The sequence below is a fragment of the Syngnathus typhle genome, linkage group LG1, assembly GCF_033458585.1.
Source record: "Syngnathus typhle isolate RoL2023-S1 ecotype Sweden linkage group LG1, RoL_Styp_1.0, whole genome shotgun sequence".
NCBI classification, from domain to species: Eukaryota; Metazoa; Chordata; class Actinopteri; order Syngnathiformes; family Syngnathidae; genus Syngnathus; species Syngnathus typhle.
The window spans coordinates 11458814-11481483 of NC_083738.1; the positions used below are offsets into that span (position 1 = coordinate 11458814).

At 40.9% G+C, this 22670-nt stretch overlaps 1 protein-coding gene across 1 annotated transcript in view; it reads right to left on the reverse strand.

Moving 5' to 3' along the window:
- Nucleotides 1–19544, reverse strand: part of mid2 (midline 2) — an 86979-nt gene extending 67435 nt beyond the window's left edge. Inside the window, exon 1 of the mRNA XM_061279825.1 lies at nucleotides 19384–19544. The gene's annotated coding sequence lies outside the window, so the exon portion shown is untranslated. The remainder of the gene's footprint in view (nucleotides 1–19383) is intronic.
- Nucleotides 19545–22670: the final 3126 nt, after the last annotated feature.

The window sequence follows — 22670 nt, forward strand, 5'->3', positions numbered from 1 at the left end:
AGAGGAGATCCATCTGCTTGTAACGGAATCAAACATGAGTAAGATCTGATTGCAAATAACTCACGCCTCACGTTGACTCTGCAGAGCATATGAAACATTCATCACTTTCCACAGAGGGACTGAATTTAATTGAAGGAGCACTTCCTCTTAAAATAAAGTTCATGAGGATGCATTGGCATACATGATCAAGCAGGTACTGTTGGAGTGGTAGGAACTCAAAAAGTCTGGGATGCAGAGAAAGGGAAGATCCCAGGGAAGAATCCGGCAGCGCAGCTAAAAATAGAACATGAAGAGGATGGGGGAGAGGAGGGAGGGGCTGTATACTACCTGTGGGCTTGGAGGCATCCTAGTAGTCATCAAACAATACCAATGTGGACACAAAACACCCGAGGTTCGTCATCAGGAACCAATAACACCAGAAGTTTCGATTCTTCAATATTTGATCTGGTTAGAGTCTAACCAGATGTGAAAGTCTGTAACAGTTGTTTCTAAATTTAATGTCAATTTAGGTCAATATTTGGGTTAAAAGTCCATCCATTCTCAACACCGCTTATCCTGTTGCTGGAGCCTCTCCCAGTCGGCAACGAGCGAAAAGCAGACTACACCCTGAACTGGTGGGTAAAAAGTGACTTTAGAAAATTCTGCACACTTATTGCACTGTGAAAAGACAAAAATTGGCAATTGTAATTTACAATCAGGATTACTTGGCTCAAGTACATCCTATAACAATCACAATTTTTTTACGTTTTTTTTATTTTTTATAAACTGTTTTTACTTTTATTTAGAATGCAAAATTGGCACTGTATTTGTATCAACTTGATCTAACCTCATTCAAATGCAGAGAAACACACACACAATTACAATTGCCAGTAATAAAATACATCAGTGGAGCAGATTATAATGTTGAAGGGAATGATAAAGATTTATATAATCGTTATAAAAAAAAACGTTTTCAAGCAGATGAAAGTTTAGTGACTTTGGATTGCTGCAAATCAAGGATGCCTCATCATCGATAAAATTGCACATGCACATATACACTTGCAAAAACTACAGAATGCGCTTGGGGCTATGTTTCTTGCTTTTAAGGTCCAGAAATGAATATACGCAAAAAGACAAGTTGATGCATGTGATGCAGATAAACACAATATTATATAATGCAAGAGAACTAACAAACTAACGTCTCAATTTTTCATGTCTTTTGCCAACAAGTAGTAAGTGTAAGCACTATTTTTGGTAACAAATCACTTTGTGGAATCTAGTTTGGCCCTATATTTGTTATGTCACAAAGAGAAGAAGCTAATGAATGGTCAAGACGCAGGAATCCTATTTGTGTGGAATACATTTTTTCACGTATAACACACAATCGTATAAGCAATGGCTAAGCTTGTCCACCAATTTGACAGAATCAAGGTCACCACAATAATCAAGACACTATTCTTCTTGTCATAAGCCAGTGTCAAAAATATAATTGCTAAAATAGTATTTTATTTCCACATATCGAGCACAAGTGGTGTTGGGGTGGGGGGAGCTGAGCTTGTGTTAACCTGCGGACTCCTAAAAAGCCACAGCAATGGATAAAAGGCCCCTCTGGCCTCAAACTTGTCAGGCTTTTTGTGATGAAGGTTGAAGACTGTTTGGGTATTATTTGGCCTTCATCCTGTGAAGCTTGTACCTCCACAATTTTCACAATTCATTCATTGAGTAAAATCGAAGCTCAATCTGCTCAATGGACTACACCCATGAAGCTTTTTCAAGCAAACAGCTACATGACTCAGCCTCCAACTATCTACTTATAGTTTCAGTTTTAAAAATGTTGCACCCCTCTTTTCCAGTACTCCAAACCACAGTCTTCTGACTACAGTGATGCAAGTCCGCCCAGTACAACCATTACCCATAACTGGTCGAACGAACCACAGTACAAATTGCCTCATGAGAGCAGCTAACTCACTGAGCCAAGCCACAGTTTTCTACAGTAGCTCATCTCAAGAAGATTGTGACCACTAGCCACTGACAGGCTTATTCAATACTTTGCTTTATGTACTATAATCATGTTAACGTCCAACACCACATCCACCTTGCCCAAATTGGGAAATGACTTTTCATATTGGCCATCGAAAACAAACTATGAACATGACAAAATGAGTTGGTGTTTGCAGTGCATTATACACAAGCTAATAATGAGTTTGGAGCACAGAGGACAAGAGGGAAGACTGTGTTACCGTATTCAATTACTACTATCTACCTTTGAACACAGGTAATGCTGGGGTCGGCTCGAGCTAAGGCACCCTGGAAACGAAGTGTCAAAGCAAAATAGTATTTCCCAAGATATACCTTTATGAAAAAGAGCCAGGTTGTACAAAACAAATGCCTTTAGTTGGGATTCTTTGTTGTTTTCACATAAAAAAAGAGTTGTTCTGTTCTTGGAAAACTGCAATTATGCCATGACATTATTCTTTCCAATTATTTTTGTGTTAGATATATTCTGTTATAGAATGTTTTAAGTTACTCTTTTCATTGTCTTTGTGGTTGCCCCATTTCTGTATGTGAAGTACTTTGTTTTAGCTGGAGCTGTTGTAAAATACGCTACATAAATAAATGTATTTAGAGTCATTCCATTTATTTCCATTATGACAGCAGATGGTGGTTTTGTTGGGTGCACGTGCAAGTGCCAGTGAAATGTGCAAGCCCATGACCACCCCTTCCAAAGGTGCTTGGGTCAATAAAAGTGTATCACACGTAAGTCTGGTTGGGAATGCTAACGCAGTGGGTCCCAAGTGTGCCAAAACCATTTTATTGGTTTGTTGTTAATGAGTATTCTCTTCCTTGCAACAGCTATATGAGGACATGAATTCAACATGAATATTTATTGTGTGATCTTCCCTGCTCACACGAACAAACCAAAAAACAAAAACAGCATCAACCAGCATGGTTTTGTTGTGTTGCGCAACACCATCATGCTGTTGTGAGCATGTACAGGTGATACCAGCGTGACCAACTGGACCCCAGCAACATGTTAATCTTGTTTGGTTGTTTTCTTTTGCTTCTGCTGCTACTGATGTTTTTCTCTTGCTGGTGACACAAGCAGCACCAGCATGAGCAACAAAAAACACAAAATCAGGCGCTGGTCTGAGCTGTCTTTACCCTGAGCTGTCTTTACCCTGAAAGTACAAAGCGATTTCTCTCCTGGTTTGAGAATGACATGACGCTACCGCTGACAAATCCCGTCAGAAGTTGCTAACGTACAATCCTCAATTGCAAGGAATGCACTACGATTACAAATACTCAAACTACTGTCTCACTAAGATGGGACTTTTTGGAAGATGCTATTTGGCTGGCAGGATATGCTGCTCCAAAATGTGTCATCATTATTGCAGCCTTCACAGATGTGAAAGTTACCCATGCCATGGGCACTAACTCATCCTCATACCATGACAAGTACAGGCTTCTGAACTTTATGCTTATGACAATCACCATGGTCCTTTTCCTCTTTGGCCCGGAAGACACCATATCCGGTCCATAATTTTCAAAATCAATGTGAAACTTTGGCAAGTATTGCAAAACCTCAACCGCTTCTTTGCTCGCTTCGACGCTCAGAACAGCACTTGCCCGCTGAAAGCCACTCCCCCTTCACACGAGCTGCCCCTGTGCCTCTCCGCCGACAGCGTGAGGAGGGCGCTTGGCGCTATCAACATCCGTAAGGCGGCGGGGCCTGACAACATCCCGGGTCGAGCGCTGAAGGACTGCGCTGGTGAGCTGACGGATGTCTTCACAGACATCTTTAACACTTCCCTGCAGCAGGCCATCGTCCCGTCGTGTTTCAAAGCTGCCACCATCATACCTGTGTCGAAGAAACCCGCTCCGTCCTGCTTCAATGACTACCGCCCCGTGGCACTTACGCCCATCATCATGAAGTGCTTTGAGCGGCTTGTCATGGAGCACATCCGATCCGTTCTCCCCCCCACCATTGACCCCTTCCAGTTTGCGTACCGAGCCAAACGGTCCTCTGAGGATGCCATCTGCTCTGCCCTCCACTCGGCCCTCACCCACCTGGAGAGAAGGGACTTGTATGTGAGATTGCTGTTTGTGGACTTCAGTTCTGCCTTCAACACCATTGTGCCACAACGCCTCATCAGCAAACTTGACACGCTGGGCTTCAGTACCTACCTCTGCAACTGGCTACTGGACTTCCTCTGTCAAAGGCCACAGGTAGTACGTGTTGGCGACAAAATCTCCGCCAGCATCACGCTGAGCACGGGGGCCCCCCAAGGCTGCGTGCTCAGTCCGCTGCTCTTCACCCTCCTGACGCGTGACTGCACTGCAACCTACAGCGACAACCGTATAGTGAAGTTTGCTGACGACACGACTCTGGTGGGTCTCATCACCAAGGGAGACGAGACTCCATACAGGCTGGAGGTTGACCTTCTGACCACGTGGTGCAGGGACAACAACCTCCTGCTGAACGTCGACAAGACCAAGGAGATTGTTGTGGACTTCCGGAAGGGTCACACCCAACACCTGCCGCTGACCATCGACAGTGCTGTGGTGGAGAGAGTGAGCAGCGCCAAGTTCGTGGGGGTGCACATCAGTGAGGATCTCTCCTGGTCCACCAACACCGCATCACTGGCAAAGAAAGCCCAGCGCCGCCTGTACTTCCTGCGGAAACTCAGGCGAGCGAGCGCTCCTCCGGCCGTCATGACTACATTTTACCGCGGCACCATTGAGAGCGTCCTCTCCAACTGTATTGCTGTTTGGGGTGGCAGCTGTACTGACTACAACTTGAAGGCCCTGCAGCGCATAGTGAACACGGCTGGCAAGATTATTGGTGCTTTGCTCCCCTCCTTGAAGGATATTCACACCTCCCATCTCACCCACAAGGCGACCACGATTGTGAGTGATGTGAGTCACCCCGCTCACTCTTTGTTCGAGCTTCTGCCTTGCAGTTAGGATCCTGAACTCGCTTCCCCGTTCTGCGTAGCGTCCTGTACTTTTACTGTCTGTATGCACACTGGCTCTTATTTGTTGTGTTATCTGTTTATTTATTATTTATTATTACTCTTATTATTTATTGTTTGTGCCTTCTTGTTTTTTATATTGCGTCGTTTACTTGTATGTCTATCGTGTGATATGTCTTGTCACCGTGGGATAGAGAAAACGTAATTTTGATCTCTGTGTGTCTCAGCATGTGAAGACGTTGACAATAAAGCAGACTTTGAATTTTTGACTTTGAAAACAGTCCTTGTCATCATGGTCTTATGATGTCAACATGTGAAACACCGGAGGAACATCCTAATTGAACCACGAACTTTATGGGTACATTCCCGGATGGAATGCCCGTCGTGAATTTTGCCGTTCAGCTACTTATTAGAGAACAACCAGTAGAAGAAGTGGATCACATCAAATTGACCTTGAGAAAGAGGTTGATGAGTGCAAGCGTTCCAAGTCCTCGGTCTACCTGCAGCATTTCCTCAAGCTTTGCTCTGTTCTCATTGTACCGTCTTCCTCTGCACCATCTAAATATTTCATACAGTGCCTGATGTTGTTTTAGGGATTCTTGCCACTCTTTGATCACGTTGGCTGTCAAGGATGCTTTGCTAGTGCATAGTCAGCCATTGACAGAGAAACAATGTGATGAGGATGACAGGCTTCACAGACGAGACAGCTCGTCAGTAAATAATGAACAATAAGCCTGTTTTATTTTTGCAACAGTAATCAGCATCATCCAGATGGTAAGTAAGTGAAAGTAAGTGAGTAAAGTTAATTTGATGGTGTAACAATTTGATAGTAAGGGAACAACGACAGTACAACATCGCACATTTACTGTTAGACTGCAATCCCTGCCTAAAAATGCAAGTCCTTATAATGGGAACACTTTTTAGAAATATGTTGGTCCTTTGAGACTCAAACTGCTGTGGAGCTCCCCCACAAAAAAACGAGTATTTTAAAATCTGTGAGCGAGAGGAAGCGCTGCTACCATAATCCTCGGGGTAATCGTTTACATTTGAAAACCATGCATGAATATGAATGCAGTTCGGCATGTCCTTGAAACTTCCCAAGACTTGCTGTCATTCGCTAGAGGGACTAGCAGCTTGTCTTCAAATGGCTTCGATGGCAAACAAACATCAAATAATGTAGGAGAATGTATGAGTGACTCATGCAAGCTTGTATTTGAGTTTTCTGTGTGCTGGCAAAAAAAGAGGTCCGAAAAAAGAAAGGGAAATTCAGGCCACTATTGTGTCAAACAATTAATTAATTGCCAAACTAGTTACAAATCAATTTTGTGTGTTACGAGACAGCGTGAGGATGACACAACAGGAAAAGAAAAGACATTAAGCTGATCAAATATGTGTTATAGAAATTGTTCAAGTGAATACCGTTTTTTTTCATGTATAATGCGCACCCTAAAAATGGCATGTCGATGCTGGAAAAAAGCCGTACCCATGTATAATACGCACCCAAATTTCGACTCCTACTTAAGTCCGTAAACGTAAAATTATTTCAGAAAAAAGATCATCTTTGGGCACAACTGGATGTTATTCTGCCGATCAGTATCACTGCGCATGCGCTAGCAAACTCGATAGCGAAGAAATGTTTCGGATTTGTGTAGGGTACAATGTGACAGCAAACGAGCAGGTGATCGAGCAAGCGTCTGATACGAGAGCATTGCGTTCGTATGGAGCGTGTTTGAAGTGAACAGCAGAGAAGAAAGCGCATCTGTAATGGCGGCCTCCGTATGATAAAAAAATTAAAAAAAATAAAATTGTACCCATGCATAATGCGCACCCCAGATTTTAGGACGATAAATTAGGTAATTTTTGCGCATTATACATGGAAAAAAATGGTATTTATTTTTTGGTACTTTTCTGAATTTTGGCAACATACAGTTGACAGTAATTGATTTACACATGGGGTCCTACAAAACTGTTTATAACTCAACAGCACATCGGGAAGGCGCGTCAGAACTTGATCCAGTAAAGATTTGCATCACGAGCAATTGATTCAGTGCGAATCCATCCATCCATCCATTTTCTGAACTGCTTAGTCCCCACGGGGGTCGCGGGAATGCTGGAGCCTATCCCAGCCGTCATCGGGCAGTAGGCGGGGGAAACCCTGAAGCAGTTGCCAGCCAATCGCAGGGCACACGGAGACAAAGAACCATTTGCACTCCCACTCACACCTAGTGACAATTTGGAGTCTTCAATCGGCCTACCAAGCATGTTTTTGGGATGCGGGAGGAAACCGCAGTGCCCGGAGAAAACCCTCGCGGGCCCTGAGAGAACATGCAAACTCCACACAGGGAGGGCCGGAGGTGGAATTGAACCCGCACCCTCCTAACTGTGAGGCGGACGTGCTACCCAGTGCACCACCGAGCCGCTGTCAGCGCAAGTCATTAAACTTCATAAATATGTGATATTTGTTTTTAATTCTGTGTGAAATATGACAACACATACGTACTTAACTTGTGCTGAATCCTCTTGGTGAAGAATAAAGTGTCCAGTCTCCACCAATTTACAAATGTCTTCTCCTTTCTTGACCCAAGTTACTAAGCAGGTAGAACTTGTACAAATTCATTCAGCACCATGAACGGTCTTGTTGACACTCGCAGGGCCATGTCATCAATTGCACTCTTGCTAAACTAAAATGGAATATAGTATATCAAAAGTAAGTAGAAAGTTCCATGGAAACTAAAGCCCTACACTGTTCAAAAACTTTCAGAGCCACAAGCGTCAATACACCCGCAGCTATGCTCCAAAAAGTAGTTACTGTGAAACACATTCTAAAAAGGGACCCGGTACACTGAAAATACCAGAATTTTCAATTACCAGTCTTATTTTTCCAAAGCTTTCTGAGCAAGGACATTTTTAAAATTCACCCATTGAAAAAACTCACGAAAATGCTGCTTTCTTAAAAATTACATTGCTTTCTGAACAAAACTATTTTTGTAAAATAAAAATATGCCCTCATGAGAACTAAACATTAGACTGTACAGTGATTCCTCACTATTTTGCAGTTTGTCTTTCACGGCCTCAGTGCATCGCGAGTTTTTAAAAATATTAAATATTGCGGATATTTCGGTGCATCGTGGCTTTTTGCGGTGTCACTTGGAGTGTTTTAAAAAATGTGCCTCATTACCATTGAAGATTTTGTGTAATGCAGTTCAAGAGAAGACATAGTAACTGATTGTTGAATGATTACATTTCAAAGCGTAAGAAATGCGTCAGCGGGTCTACTCCAGTTTCACATGAATTTGCAAAACACGAGCGAGAGTGAACTCCCTCCCTGCATTGCCTTCAATTACTTAATTTATACCTCATCGGCTCATACGTAATGTGGGACTTTACACAATGATAAGACTGAAAGCTGAAACATGCACCACACAAGGCCAAACAATTCCCATGAGTCAAACCGAGGATACAAACCTCAAGCAAATCGCTGACAATAAAGCCCATTACCCACCCAGGGGCATATTTGATCTACAGGCTTCTAAAGAGTTTGAGCATCAAACGGAGTCTTTGTGGTAAGTCTTAGAGAGAACAGTGGCACAATACCTCATGGGTTTTCCCAAATTGCTCATGTCAGACACATATGCGCAAGACGGACACAAAGAAGCAAGCGAATGGATTAATGCAGACACTTTCTGCACTCCCAAGTTAAAAGAACACAGACCCGCTTGAACTTCTCATGACAGGAGACCCTTTGTTTGAGTTATTTTGGGCTGCTGAATTTTGCAGATGGAAATGAACAAATGACAAATGTCCTTGGCAGCAGCATGAGGCGAGCATCTCAACGCGCTAAGACACATTGTTATCGAAGCGATTTTAACAAGGGGAATTTAGGGCAGTCAGGGGTACTTTCAAACTCAACATGACACCTGTTACTGGCTAACATGTTGGAAGTATAACAAGGCCGTTATTCCTTTTAATAGTGATACATACTTGAGATAAATATGCTGCCCATTAAAAGAAAGTTTTGTCTCAGCCGCAGGTCATAGGTCTTCCACCATGAGTACAAAACCCCTGCACACTCAGCTGAAGAGCAAAACATTAAATGATTATGAACTGGCTGTACGTGAATCATTAATCAAATTTCTTTGCTGAAGGATCTGAAACATGCGGTATGGACAAAGCATACATCAACCTGGGAAAGCTGGAGCAGTGAAGTCGGAGCAGCAAAGAGTTAGCGAAAAAAAGCCATATTTACTCAATAATGCTGTTGGACTTCATCTATCCACTCCATCCATCCATTTTCTATATCGCTATCCTCACTGGAGTCGAGGTGGAGCTAGAGCATAGGTGTCAAACTCAAGGCCCGGGGGCCAGACACGGCCCGCCACGTTATTTTATGTGGCCTGCGAAGACAAATTGTGCATCAAATTCGTGTGTCATTACTAGAATTGCAAATTGTCTTCACTTTTAATAATATTTTTTTCTTTAAATATTTGACCAATTTTTACTCGTCTTATTTTAAAAGGAGTTATTTGTCAGTTTGTTTTGTAGCTTTTACTGTATATAATGGCCCTCCGAAAGAACCTATGACTTCAATGCGGCCCGCGAAAAAAATGAGTTTGACACCCCTGCGCTAGAGCCTCTCCCAGATGACTTTGGGCGAAAGGTGCGTACATCCTAGCGTGGTTGCCAGCCAATCGCACACACTGAAAAATATTTAGCTTGTGTTACATTTGAATTGAAGGTTTGAAGCACTTCATAGCTCACTAAATTTCTCCATCAATTTAAATACAGCTAGCTGGGAATACAGTACTGGCCTAAACATTTGCATTGCTAATCAGTGTCAACTAAGTGCTACGTGCCTTAAGGTGCCATGTCATAGTTTTCTTTTGCAGCCCTTTGAAGATGCAATATTGCAACGCTCGCAAACATCCAATTCATTGAAGTGTGCACATGCCTAAAGTCCATAAGCTTTTAAATGGGACTATATGACACTATAAATCACACAACCTCTTGTTTACTAATCTTGGTATGTAAAGGCTGCTTTAGTGAAAATGCTCTTGTTCTGTTGTCATCTCAGTTTTAATGGGCTTGATATTGCCTGAGTTTGTCGCACGCACACACGCACGCACACACACGCACACACACGCACATTCACAAAATTTGCTAGACAGCTCTCTTGACTATGAAGTGCCTTAATTAGTGCGGATAAATATTGGAGAGCACTTGTTTAAAGCAAAGAGAGCATTCTCTGTGATTGATTTGTTGGTTCGGTTGAAGAAAAGGTCACATGGGATGGAGATACACAACAGCTTTGGCAAGTATATGTGGAGGGCCAGTCTAATGGGATCCACAGAAACATGTCATTCATTCATAGTCTGTATGTCTGTTGCATAATGAAGCTCAGTAAGAAACTCCTGAAATGGAAAGCAAAGTACAAAAGACTAAATGAGTGAAAAAACAAAGGAAAATGAAAAGAGGAATGGAAGGGGGAGGAACGCAGAGGAAAAGGGGGGAAGGGAAATAAGCAGGAAGGCAAAGAAATGCAAGCAAATAAAGCAAATCCCACCCACGGATGTAAATGCTGCATACATAAGGACGATCTTAGCTGGGGAGATCACCTTTAAAAGTGCTTTTGCTCTCTCTTTTTCCCTCCCTTCCTCATTCACAGGCGCACATGTACACCCGGCTGCATTGATGTGACAAGAGTACCATAATATTGCTTATGTTGTAATTATTCTTCAGTACCTGAGATTCTAGATAAAATAAGGTGATCTCTCTGGTACATGCACAAGCACACATTCTGATTCCCACGTATCATGAAACCAATCACCCTTATGCTCAATTCTACTCTTCTCTTGTACCACCTAAACCCGACTTGAATTGGGAGGAGAGGAAATCACACTTCTACAGAATAACATATCCAGAGTGCCATCTAGTGTCTCTCGGAAAAACACACTAAATTTCAGCTGAGCAAGTGCAGGAAACATCTGGATGAGTCACGGATTCTCAAACTGACGGCATCCTAAAAGCTCAGCATAATGATTTGTCCATTCACTTTCATAGATCTTCTCTGTAAACACACTCGTTAAGACAAAGGATACAACTTACATACTACAATAAATATTTTTTATTTGATGCTCAAGTACAAAAGATATAAAGTATTTATTTCATCAAACATATTGGGCCGGACCTATTCATCTCAACTGATTTTTATTATACCTGTAAAAATGTCAAATTCTATTCTATTCTATTCTATTCCCGATTAATTTTGGGACAATTATCTGCCCTCAACTTAGCAAAAACATGCTTGGACGAGTCTGGTGTGGAGGAACTTTAATGATGAACACTTTTAGTATGACCGATAACTGATAGGACAGCACACTGATTGAGTGGGTAGCACATCCGGCTCACAGTTAAGAGGTTCTGACTTTGAACTGTGTCTCAAAAGTTTGCAAAATATCCCCCGTATTTGTGTGCCCAGTGGGCATTTGATAGCAGTTCAACATCAATTTGACATCAAACATGTCATATTGACGTTGAATTGTCATGATGCCCGCTGGATGGGTTTTCTCTGGCTATCTCCAACACTCCCAAAAATGCACTGAAGTCTCCATAGGTTATCCATAGGGGTGAATGTGAGTCAGATTGGTTGTCTATGTGCCCTCTATTTGACTGGTGACTATTCCAAGGTCTACCCCACCTCTTGCCTAAAGTCCTGCTGCAATAGACCCCAGCTCAACATCAACTCTAACAACTACAAGCGCAATAGAAAATGGAAGGATGGGTTAAACAAGCATTGTGAGCCAGAGCCTTTCTTAGGTCAAACATCTGTAACCTCCAACCACATAAATGTAAAACAGAAACCCCACCACACAAAGTCTTTGCAGAAGACTAAAAAAATAAAAAATAAAAAAAATCTATTCTTCTTCTATTATTTCTATTTATTTCAATTCTATTATTAGTATTCTTCAATTTCAGTTCATGTAAGAGTTTTTTATTCCAATACTTCTAGTGCATTCGAAAAAAGGAGAGGGGATAAACAATCAAAATGCCATAGACATCAAAACGGCTGTCTCTAGTCTATTGAAGTATTGAATAGCAAAGTCACGTGAGCTTTTGTTGTTGCTGAAATTCAATACAAAGCAACTGGTGGGAGCCATATGCTGTGAAATGCATAATGAAACAGAGCTCGTCTTGCAGCCACAAAGACCTCAGCTTTGAACGGCTGTGTGAGTGTGTTCACAAGTAATTGCTATACCGGTGGCTGGAGGTGTACAGGGTGGAAAGACTACTTCTAAGTATGCATTCATAAAGGGACCGCAAGGAATGTGGAAGAGGGGTACTTATCAAGCACCCACATACGTATCTGCGGTTGTATTTCTTCATGGAATTAGGTTGGTGGCTGTGTCCAATCTCCAAGAGATAAATCCAGCCTGGATTTCCCGACTCAAGACAGAGCTTCACTTGGGATAGCCCTTAAGCCTAGGTGTTGGTCAAATGAGTGGAGACAGCACTTGCATGGACTTTGTTGGCTTTAGCGTCACTGAGGCACAAAACCCCCCAGACAGGGGCATAACCACAACATTTTCAGTGGGCTGACCACAGTGACCTAACACCTCAGTATGTAGCATTACGTAGTTAGTTGAACTCAGCAAAATAGTGCTATTATGTTGTTTATAATATACAAGAATGTTATTCAGAAGTGTTTCTAGTGCCATGTGTGATTTCCCAATGTTTTTTTTTCTTTCAAGTGACTTCAGAAATGTCATTGTCATGTATGAGAAAATGCCTTGACCACACTGTGCTGCAGTGTGTCCGATGGAGGATGGGCTCACATCTCTTTTGTGCCACAGGGGATTGATTAAAAAAGTCATGTTGTACAAAGGAAAATGAGGCCATCAAAAAGGTTTGCGCAAACACTCTGGGCAAATCTTCACGCTTTAAAAGGGATGCAAGAATGATCTAATAAAGTCGGTTAAAGGATTAGAATACAAATGCTTAAAGTGTGACTTCTGGGACCACAGGATTAGGTAGACCTGCAGATACTGTAATGAAGAGTCCAATTCTGATTCAACATCAATAATCCTCAATTTTGATTGACTGTCAGAGAGGGAATCATTTAACAACACGTATATTTAATATTCAGTCTATGGTTGTAACATTAATTTGACAAAAGTTTCAATGTTTTGCTCTTCTCAAATGGCAAAATAAGGCAATTAAAACATGATACAGACCAGTTGTGATGTACTGCCAACTAGAATGTATTTGGTTAATTTGCTCGGATTATGCTCAGTATCAGATCTACATTTTTTATTCAAGAGCAGCAAGCAGCTACCCTTATTTTTATCTGGCCCTTTTTTGTGGCACTTATTTTTTGCCTTACACAGACTGTGCAAGCTGTCGCTCTAAAATGCCACTATCAAGCCTGCTGCTGGGAGCAGTGTGGGCAGTGACTGATCTTCAAGGTCCGACCTTATGTAGTGTAGCAGATATCATCTGGTCATGAAAAATGAGGTGGTGTGTCCAATGTAGTATGATTTAGTATGACTTTTCATATTGATTAGCATTTTTTTTAATTGCACACATATTTCAAGAATGTTGATCGACGTTTACTTGGAGAAGTAGGTCTGGATTTAAGTGGATCCTTCATTGACTGCCTGACCACCCAAAGGGATTGTGTGCTCCTTCCACAACATCACACAATAGCTTGCCCTACTTTTGCAGTTTTTAGATGAAAATATTGAATCTCATGAAGCAAGGAGTAGCAAATCACACAAACCACACAATGTCTGTGAAATGCATGAGATGGGCATGTCTGATCAAAATATGATAAATTTGCAGTGCCAGAAACTTTTGTCAACCTTTAAAGCAAACTTTATTTAAGCACCTTCTTCACATAAAAAAACTGACAGCACACTACACCACCAAAAATGTCACAAATAGTATTAATACTGAAATAATTTACTCCCTAATTCAGCAGTCCCCAAACGTTTTAGCACCAAGGACCGGATTAATGTAAAACAATATTTTCACGGACCAATCTTTTAGGTGTGGCTGATAAATACAACAAATTAAAACAATATGACCGACATTGAGAGAAAGGTAGAATTTAAAATTAATGTCCACGATAAATTGCTAGCATCAAAGCCCAAAAAAACCATGCAACAGAATGATCATCCACATCCACAAACACACTGGTAGCAGGAAAGCATTTTTTTTTGTCTTACATCATCTTCACACAGCTGCAGAACGAAGGGGATGGTGGGAATAGCTTTTTCCAACTCATTTTCCGCAAATAGTAGTGCTGCAGCATGAGAATATGCTTTTTCGGGCGGGGGGGTTAAGAGCAAAATTGTCCTGGGAGAGGGAAGAACATGGGTGATAGTGCAAGCCTCTGTTTTGAGTGTGAAAAGCTCAATGCTGGAGAAGGATGCATGCCAATGTTGAAATATGGATTTGCCAACATGCTTTGGTATGGTAATAAATCAGCAAATCTATTCCTGCTACTTAATGTCAAGCCCCGCATGCGCTTAAACCACTGTGATTTTAATGTAAATGAGGGGATTTGCTATGACTGACTGTGAGCATGCCATGTCCCATCTCACAATGGTGCAAACCGATGCAAGCTCTAGGAAAATACGGAAAGAAAGAAAACTGCCTACAATGTTCATATTGACGGTTGGAAATATGACACGTGACAGCAGAAGTAATCACAGTATTCACAAGAATGCTCAAAAAAGCTGCAAAGATAGATATTTCCAAAGATAAAGTAAGTTAAGGAATTCTGTAATGGTTGATCGTTATGACTCTCCATGAGCGTCAATAATTAACATTCCAATCAAGTCATCAAAAGACGTGACAGAGATAATCTGGCTGTAAATGGCAGGAGGGAATCACATTTTTCTTACAGATTTAATGAGGGGTGTAAACTATTAGAATTAGTATCACGTATGATAGACTCATGTTATAATATCATATAATGTAGGATGTCATGCAGCATGATAATTCCTCGTTGACTTGCTAATCAACATGTGCCCTTCAGGCACAGAGGAGAAAAAAGTTTCTCGAGTCAGGGTTTTAACTGAGCCAACCCTTAAAGGACTCAATTCAGTCTTTGGTGGGGCTTTGACATGCATGTCTTTATTTGTGAGCAGGTTCTGTATCTGGGAATTTGTAGCACTTTCTGGCGGCTGTTCCCCAGAGGATACAACTGCTCTCCCACTATAGGCTCCTGTGAATCGCATCGACAGCTTGGTCCTACATTCCTACTACCAAGTAAAAGCCCACCAGTCGTACTGAAAGACACCTGACAGCTGAAGAATAAACAACCATGAGAAGAAGGGGAAGGGAGGTGAATCTTGCCACCTGTCTCTCTCTTTGCCTCTTTGTCTGGCTGCCGATTGTTTGTCAACACAACCTGCGTAATAGATGTCTGCAAGCACAGTGGGAGTTTACGTTTTGGCACACTGTCATAGAAAGTTTCTGCAGGCCTTTGGAAAAACACACCTTTAATCTTTAACACAGATGTCTTTGACATACAGTTTATGCATTCAAGTTTGCAAGCCGAGACAAACGCTTCTCAATCAGTGGGTCTGTTTTCCACTCCACTGAGCCCATCTTGAACTCAAGGACCCTAGTAATTGAATAATAAACAGATGATAAGTGGTGAGGCACACCAGCAGCTTGTAGATGAGAAGTGGTGCTCCTGTCAGTGGAGGTTTGTGTGGTAGTGTTACATTGTGTCTCCCCTGAGGTTGTTTTTTTTCATGTCTGTCTCACTAATACTGAGCAATGCTGCACAACAACAGGGCTTCAATGAAGCAAGCAAAACTGCTGTTCTTAAGATAAATGGGTTGTAAATAACCACAAATGATCCTAACAAACATCTTCGGGATTTTCTATTGCATTCAATACACCTGTGGGCGAGAACTAAAAATAAGCACAATAATTGATGAATCGGAAATGGATTGATTTAATGTGTCAGTTGAGGCAAAATGGAGTGCAATATGTGGCTGCAAACAAAATAACTGTTTGTTGATTCACTTTTGATTAGTTTGCCGTTCTATGAAGGCTGCGTGACAGCTACGTATACAAGCAACGTCTATGCAAACCTTTATCTGTTCAATACAACACTGGCAAATGGGAGTTCCAACCATTCAGACATTGATTCACCTTTGATTAATGGGCAGAGAAAACAGTCAACCAACCATTAATCTTTCTTATAGCCGATCTGAAGAATTTGGTACAATGACTGTTGGTAGTTCCAATCAAAACTGAAGATATACCTAATGGCGTACGCCATGAAATGTGTTTTTTTACCAAATGAGCTTCTACAACAGCAGAACTTAATATTTACAAGGTGACACACATTATTACATTTTTTAACCTCAGTTTAGCATCGCCTGCTCAAAATGAGTAGGATGATAGCATGAGTAACTGAACATAATTTTTATTTTTCACAGACCAAATTGGATGTGGCTTTTACAGACATCCTGTGCCGAACCATATCACACTTAGAAGAAATCAGGACAAAAACAGCTAAAAATAATCTATCAAGACAAGTGTAGGATTGGATGCAATTTTGACTTCTTTTGCTGGTTATGGTAGGAAACAGGATTGCTAAAAAGACATTAGTTGCGCCCTTCAGCTAAAGTACCAGTTCTAAAATGATCTGTCACAGTTCTTTAAAGATTTCTCAGAATCGCACAGTAAAACATTTGCCATGCTCTAATTATAACCCAGTGCAGTGCAAAAACATTATGCAATCTAATCCTTCAGATGACAAATGTCATCAAATGCATTTCTCTCCACAGGAAGCTGGACTTTGGTTCTTCTCCAATAACCAGAGTGGTTCTGTGTGAAACTCCCTCGGACAAGATGCCATCAGGCGTAATAGTCAATTCACACACAAACGAGAATCAGCTAAGATAACTTCTCCACCCCAAAACAGAAGTATGATTTTCTTTGTTTCACAAAACAAGAATTTAGCAATTTCCTGTTTCACCTAAGAGGATTTGCTATAAATGAGCATGTAGAGCAACATTTTAATATACACACAGCATGAAGTATGTAAAATATAATACTTATTTAAAAGGAAGCACATATGGATGATGCACATGTTTGGAGGAAGGTTGTCAGGGTTTTGGCAGGAGAAATAAAACTGAGGCGGAGCGAAACATCTAAATCACACACAAACACACTCACAATTCATTCTCGGATGTCAACTTCTAATTTGTCCTGACTTTCCCCATAGGAAATAAGTACGTAGTAAAGTATCACAAGGTCAAACTGTCACCTCTATGCAAGTGCTTTTAACTATATTTGCCTGACACAACATTCTATCAAACAATCACGTTTGAATGAAATGTGTTTGCTTGGTTAAAGAACAATTATGAATATCCAACAGAAAATAAGGCATTTCACAAAATAATCAACGATCAATAGGGTTTTAGCTCTTAGATATTCAACAGTTTTTCTTACATTTAAATTTAAATTGAATCCGTGTGAATGCTTCCAGTCCAGAAACTTGAAACCAACTGCACTCAATCCCTTGTTGTCTAAAGTCTACATGATTTTTCAATTTTATCTGATTTTTAAAGTTCAATTCTACAATGGATCATCGCTTACGTTTACTCTGTAATGTAGGTCACAGGGATCAAGCAAGCATAACTGCTATCAATACACCTACAGCGTCAACAACAAAATGACTCGTTATCCTCCCTGCATGTATCGGATGTGACTCGTGTTTAAAGAAAAAAAAAAAAGCCCATGGTGCAATAAGGCACAGAAGAGTGTGAGCAGATGCATGATATATACTAGGTGTCATTTGTATGCATCCAGCTGGAACAAAATATCTCCTAGAGGGTCAAGTTCTATTGGCAGAATCCCTTTAGGAGCAATTAGGTACTAAAAGAGGGCAGCAAAAAAACTGGCTCCAACTAGACAGTAAAAACCACTCAATGAACCAGAAACTCCATGTGCTGAAAAGATAACCGACCAGAAGACACAAACGAAGAAGAAATCTTTCGCTAAATAATTGTTAGTGTACAACATGAGCAACTCATTAGTTGCATTCAAAATGACAGTGTTCAAACAGTAAAAACAAGCATGATTTTCACCTCCCCCCCAAAAATATTTATGGATAATCAATGAGCTTTTTGTTGTTGGCTGATAGACACGTTCAGAAATGTGCAGCTTATCTTGAGCACGGTATTTTGCTTTGAGGTGATATGCCCAACACATAAAATTTTATTGGTATTTGGATTCGGCTTGCAAATTATTTTTTACTTTGCCAATACCCATCAAGCAAGTAAAACTGAAAGTAAAACTACGTACAAATCCTTTTCTGTCCTATGTCATCAAAGTAAATAAGTGGCAAACATAGACTATGTATGGACTTTTTGTGTGTGTGTGTGTGTGTGACATTGTTATAGTTTTTGAATAGTTTCAAATTCTATCCACATTGTTGTCTGTTTGCAGATGTACAAATTGGGTTTTAATTTTTTTACAATTTCAAGAGGAAATGGGCCATTTCAAAAACCAGAGGAGCCTGTGCCCGCATTAAACACAGACTGGAGTAAGTAACTAAGTTAGTGTGGTATTTCGGTTTTAAATGTTGAGAAAAGGATCAGTTCACTTGTGCAATGATTTCCAACCATTGTACTGAGGCATATTAATGTGAGTGATCATCAGGTGTGTTATGAGAATTCATCAAATCTCAGGTAGAATTTTCAGATGACGGATGCATGGTCTAAAATTACATAATTTACTCAAAAGAAATATTGTGTCCTCGTTCTTCTGTTTGCCAGTGCCATATTGGGGAGAACAATTAAAAGTTCTACCACTATATGACTGAAGGCACATAATCAACCTGCATCCAGTACTGCATCACTTTTCGGAGACAAAGAATTTGATGGTGGTGTGCCTTGAGATTTCCAGATTGATAAAGGTTGGGAAACAATTTTATAAGTATAAATTGAATATCCATTCAAATTGATGTAATTTGACTTCTGCATATGCACTGCAGTTCTCCTCTACACCAGCTCGTGATCGCCGTTAAATGCCTCAGTGTTGGTGCAAAACTGCATAATTATCGTCATAGAGGCAAATTTTTGGGAGACAGCTATTGTGTTTGTTTTAATTTAATTGTGTAGCTGCGCCATAATCTGACAGCTCATCATATAATAAGGAGTGGGAGTTCATCTCAGACTACTTTCTTTGTTGGAAAATGACAAAAGATTTTTGCAAGGAATATTAACACGTCTTCATTATTCTGTGCTTAACAACCCGCTGAACAACATTAGGTAGGTGGATGACAATATTACAATTTGTATGCATTCCTCAATAAACGTCAATCGAATGCACGTCGCTTTGTTTTTAAATGTCATCCGCACTCGAGTCATTCGCAAAAGACAACATTAAGGTGCGTGTTACTCACTGTGATCTTCTTCCCCCCCAAAGCGTTTTGACAGGATCGCGTTTTCAGCAGACAGAAGTTTGGACGAGTACGTGGATCAGGTGGATGGGTGTGTCACACCCCGGCGTGGGTTGTGTGAACTATGACGCCCCACAATATCAAGATCGCGGGACTGAATCTCTGATGGGTGTTCTGTCCTCAAAAGAAAGTGACGCAAACCACGAACTAGAATTGACGCTCCCCTGGCGTGGACACGTGACCAGCCCACTGGGAGCCTCAATGCCTCGCGTCCGCGTCACTTTCTCTTGAGACTCGTTTCCCCACAGTGCTACACATTCATGATATGAATGATCTCTAATAAACACATTCACAATACAAAGTATTTTATGAAGCTACTTTATTTACGACCCCTTCTGCCAATCAGTTTGAAGAAAGTAATATGGAAATATCCATACTGCAAAGATATATACGCGCGCGCGTGTAAGTGTGCGCGTGTGTACCAGAAATGTAAACTATATTCAAAATTGAGCTGCTTCCTCTCACTATATATAAGCATTTCTTATTTAGACTATTGATGTGTGACACTCCTGGAGAAACACTGGAGGGCACTGCAGATATTAGATATCCCATGAGCAACGTGTGATTCCAGTGTACAACATGCCATTTGTCTTTTGCATCAAATAGTAACTGCAGATGACAGTGGAGTGTTCCCACGAAACAATCTTACCACCTTATTAGCAGTAAGCAAAATCATTTTAAAATGGGATCCTTACACTCCAATGTGAATGAATGAATGAATGAATGAATGAATGAATGAATGAACGAACGAACGAACGAACGAATGAATGAATGAATGAATGAATGAATGAATGAATGAATGAATGAATGAATGAATGAATGAATGAATATTTCAAGTGTAAATATAATAGTATAAGATCTTGTGTTGAACTTGGACCCTTTCCCCTAGGCAAAGAAACTTTCCAAATACATTGGCATTTTTTATAGAAGCATGGAGCTGCCAATGTGGCGTTAAAATATTTTGACTAGCAAATATGTTTGACTGTACCTGCAGGGGTCGGTCCAACGGCCACTACCGGTTCTGTGGTTGGGGCTCACTGTAAACAATTATTAAATTAATACTTTTCTTGCAGTGTTGAGTCAAAACTTAACAATGTATCCATCCTCTATTTTTGCTCAAGTTATGATATTGCATTCCATGTAAAGGCAATGTAAACATGTTTTCCCCATTTTAGAAGTTGAGTAAACTGATTGTGTGCAACTGGGGAGGCAGCCTATAAATCAGAAGCACCCCCACCCTTGCCAGCTATGCCTTTTTTGATTCCTGCAGGAAAAAAAACTAATATGACTCCCGGGACAGACAGCTTCAGTCGAGCAAACCTTGGTATAATAACATAATATTTATATCTGGAATTGAAGCATATAAGTTGGACAGAGGTTACCGGGCAACCGCAGATGGGTCAACCTTTGAGTGAAATAGGAAAGGAATTCAAAGCGCAACCAAATTTCAACAGGGGTGACAAACTGGATCAGACGTCGCGCTGGAAAAAAATGACAAAAAACACACCACAACAGCATGTTGAGACTGTGAACAAACCATTTTTCCTGTGGAATGTTGACGTGCATTGATGTACCCTCTTTCAAACTTTCAATGTGAAATGATGTAGAGGGCATGCAACAATTTCATGGTCTTCGTTTTGACTTCGGAAAAGCACAAGCGTTGCGAACAAGATTACCACATGCCGTGTTTCATTGAATGCCCCAGTTTTTAAGGGAAGATTCAGCTCACTCAAATGGACTACCTTCATTGAGTGTCTGACTGTTAATTGACTCTTTGTGCACTTTTGGTGATTTGATTGATCAAAATGTCATCCATAAAAGCAATTGCAGTCAAGAAAAAAAATTTATTAAAATAAGATTATCCAGATGTGTGATCCAGATCTGGCTGAGAAAAAAAAGGCAATGGAAAATGTAGCGTAAATTTAAAGTGTGACTGGGATACTCAACCGATTGTGAGATTATTCTCAGGGAAGAGGGCCAACTTTCTGAAACTTACTAATAATTAGACATACATTAGTATCAAACCAATGAGTCATGATCGCATGCTCTATCCATCCATTTTATATTCCGCTTCCATATTATCAAAGTCTGCTTTATTGTCAATCCCTTCATATGTCAAGACACACAAAGAAACCGAAATTCCGTTTCCTCTATCCCACGGTGACGAGACATAGTACACGATAGACATACAAGTAGATGACACAAAATAAAAACAAGAAGGCACAAACAATAAATAATACATAATAAATAAATAATATGAGTGATGAATAAATAATAAACAAATAACACAATAAATAAGAGGCGCAAAACTGAGCCAGTGTGCAAACAGCAGACAGTAAGCATTGCGCAAAGTACAGGATGCTACGCAGATTTTGCTCCTCTTATTTATTGTGTTATCTGTTTATTTATTATTTATTCATCACTCTTACTATTGATTGTTTGAATTTCTGCCTTCTTGTTTTTATATTGTGTCGCGTACCTGTATGTCTATCGTGTTATGTGTCTCGTCACCGTGGGATAGAGAAAAACGTAATTTCGGTCTCTTTGTGTGTTGTGACCTGTGGAGAGATTGACAATAAAGCTGACTTTGACTTTGACTTTGAAAGTGGGAGAGAGTTCAGGATCCTAACAGCCTGAAGTATGAAGCTGTTGGTGAGTCTGGTGGTGCGGGAGCGCAGGCACCTGTACTTCTTCCCAGAGGGCAGAAGCTCAAACAAAGAGTGAGCGGGGTGACTCACATCACTCACAATCGTGGTCGCCTTGCGGGTGAGATGGGAGATGTAAATGTCTTTCAAGGAGGGGAGTGAAGCACCAATAATCTTACCAGCCGTGTTCACTATGCGCTGCAGGGCCTTCAAGTTGTAGTCAGTGCAGCTGCCACCCCAAACAGCAATACAGTTGGAGAGGACGCTCTCAATGGTGCCACGGTAAAATGTAGTCATGACGGCCGGAGGGGCGCTCGCTCGCCTGAGTTTCCGCAGGAAGTACAGGCGGCGCTGGGCCTTCTTCGCCAGTGATGCGGTGTTGGTGGACCAGGAGAGATCCTCACTAATGTGTACCCCCAGGAACCTGGCGCTCCTTTATTTTGAGTTCTGTTTTTAACCAGCCACCAAACAATCAGATGTCCATATACTGAAGGAAAGAGAGGTTGGTGGAATAAACTTGATGCTGACCGGTATAAAATTATGCAATGTGAAGAATTTAGAGCCATATATCTTAAAACTTAACTT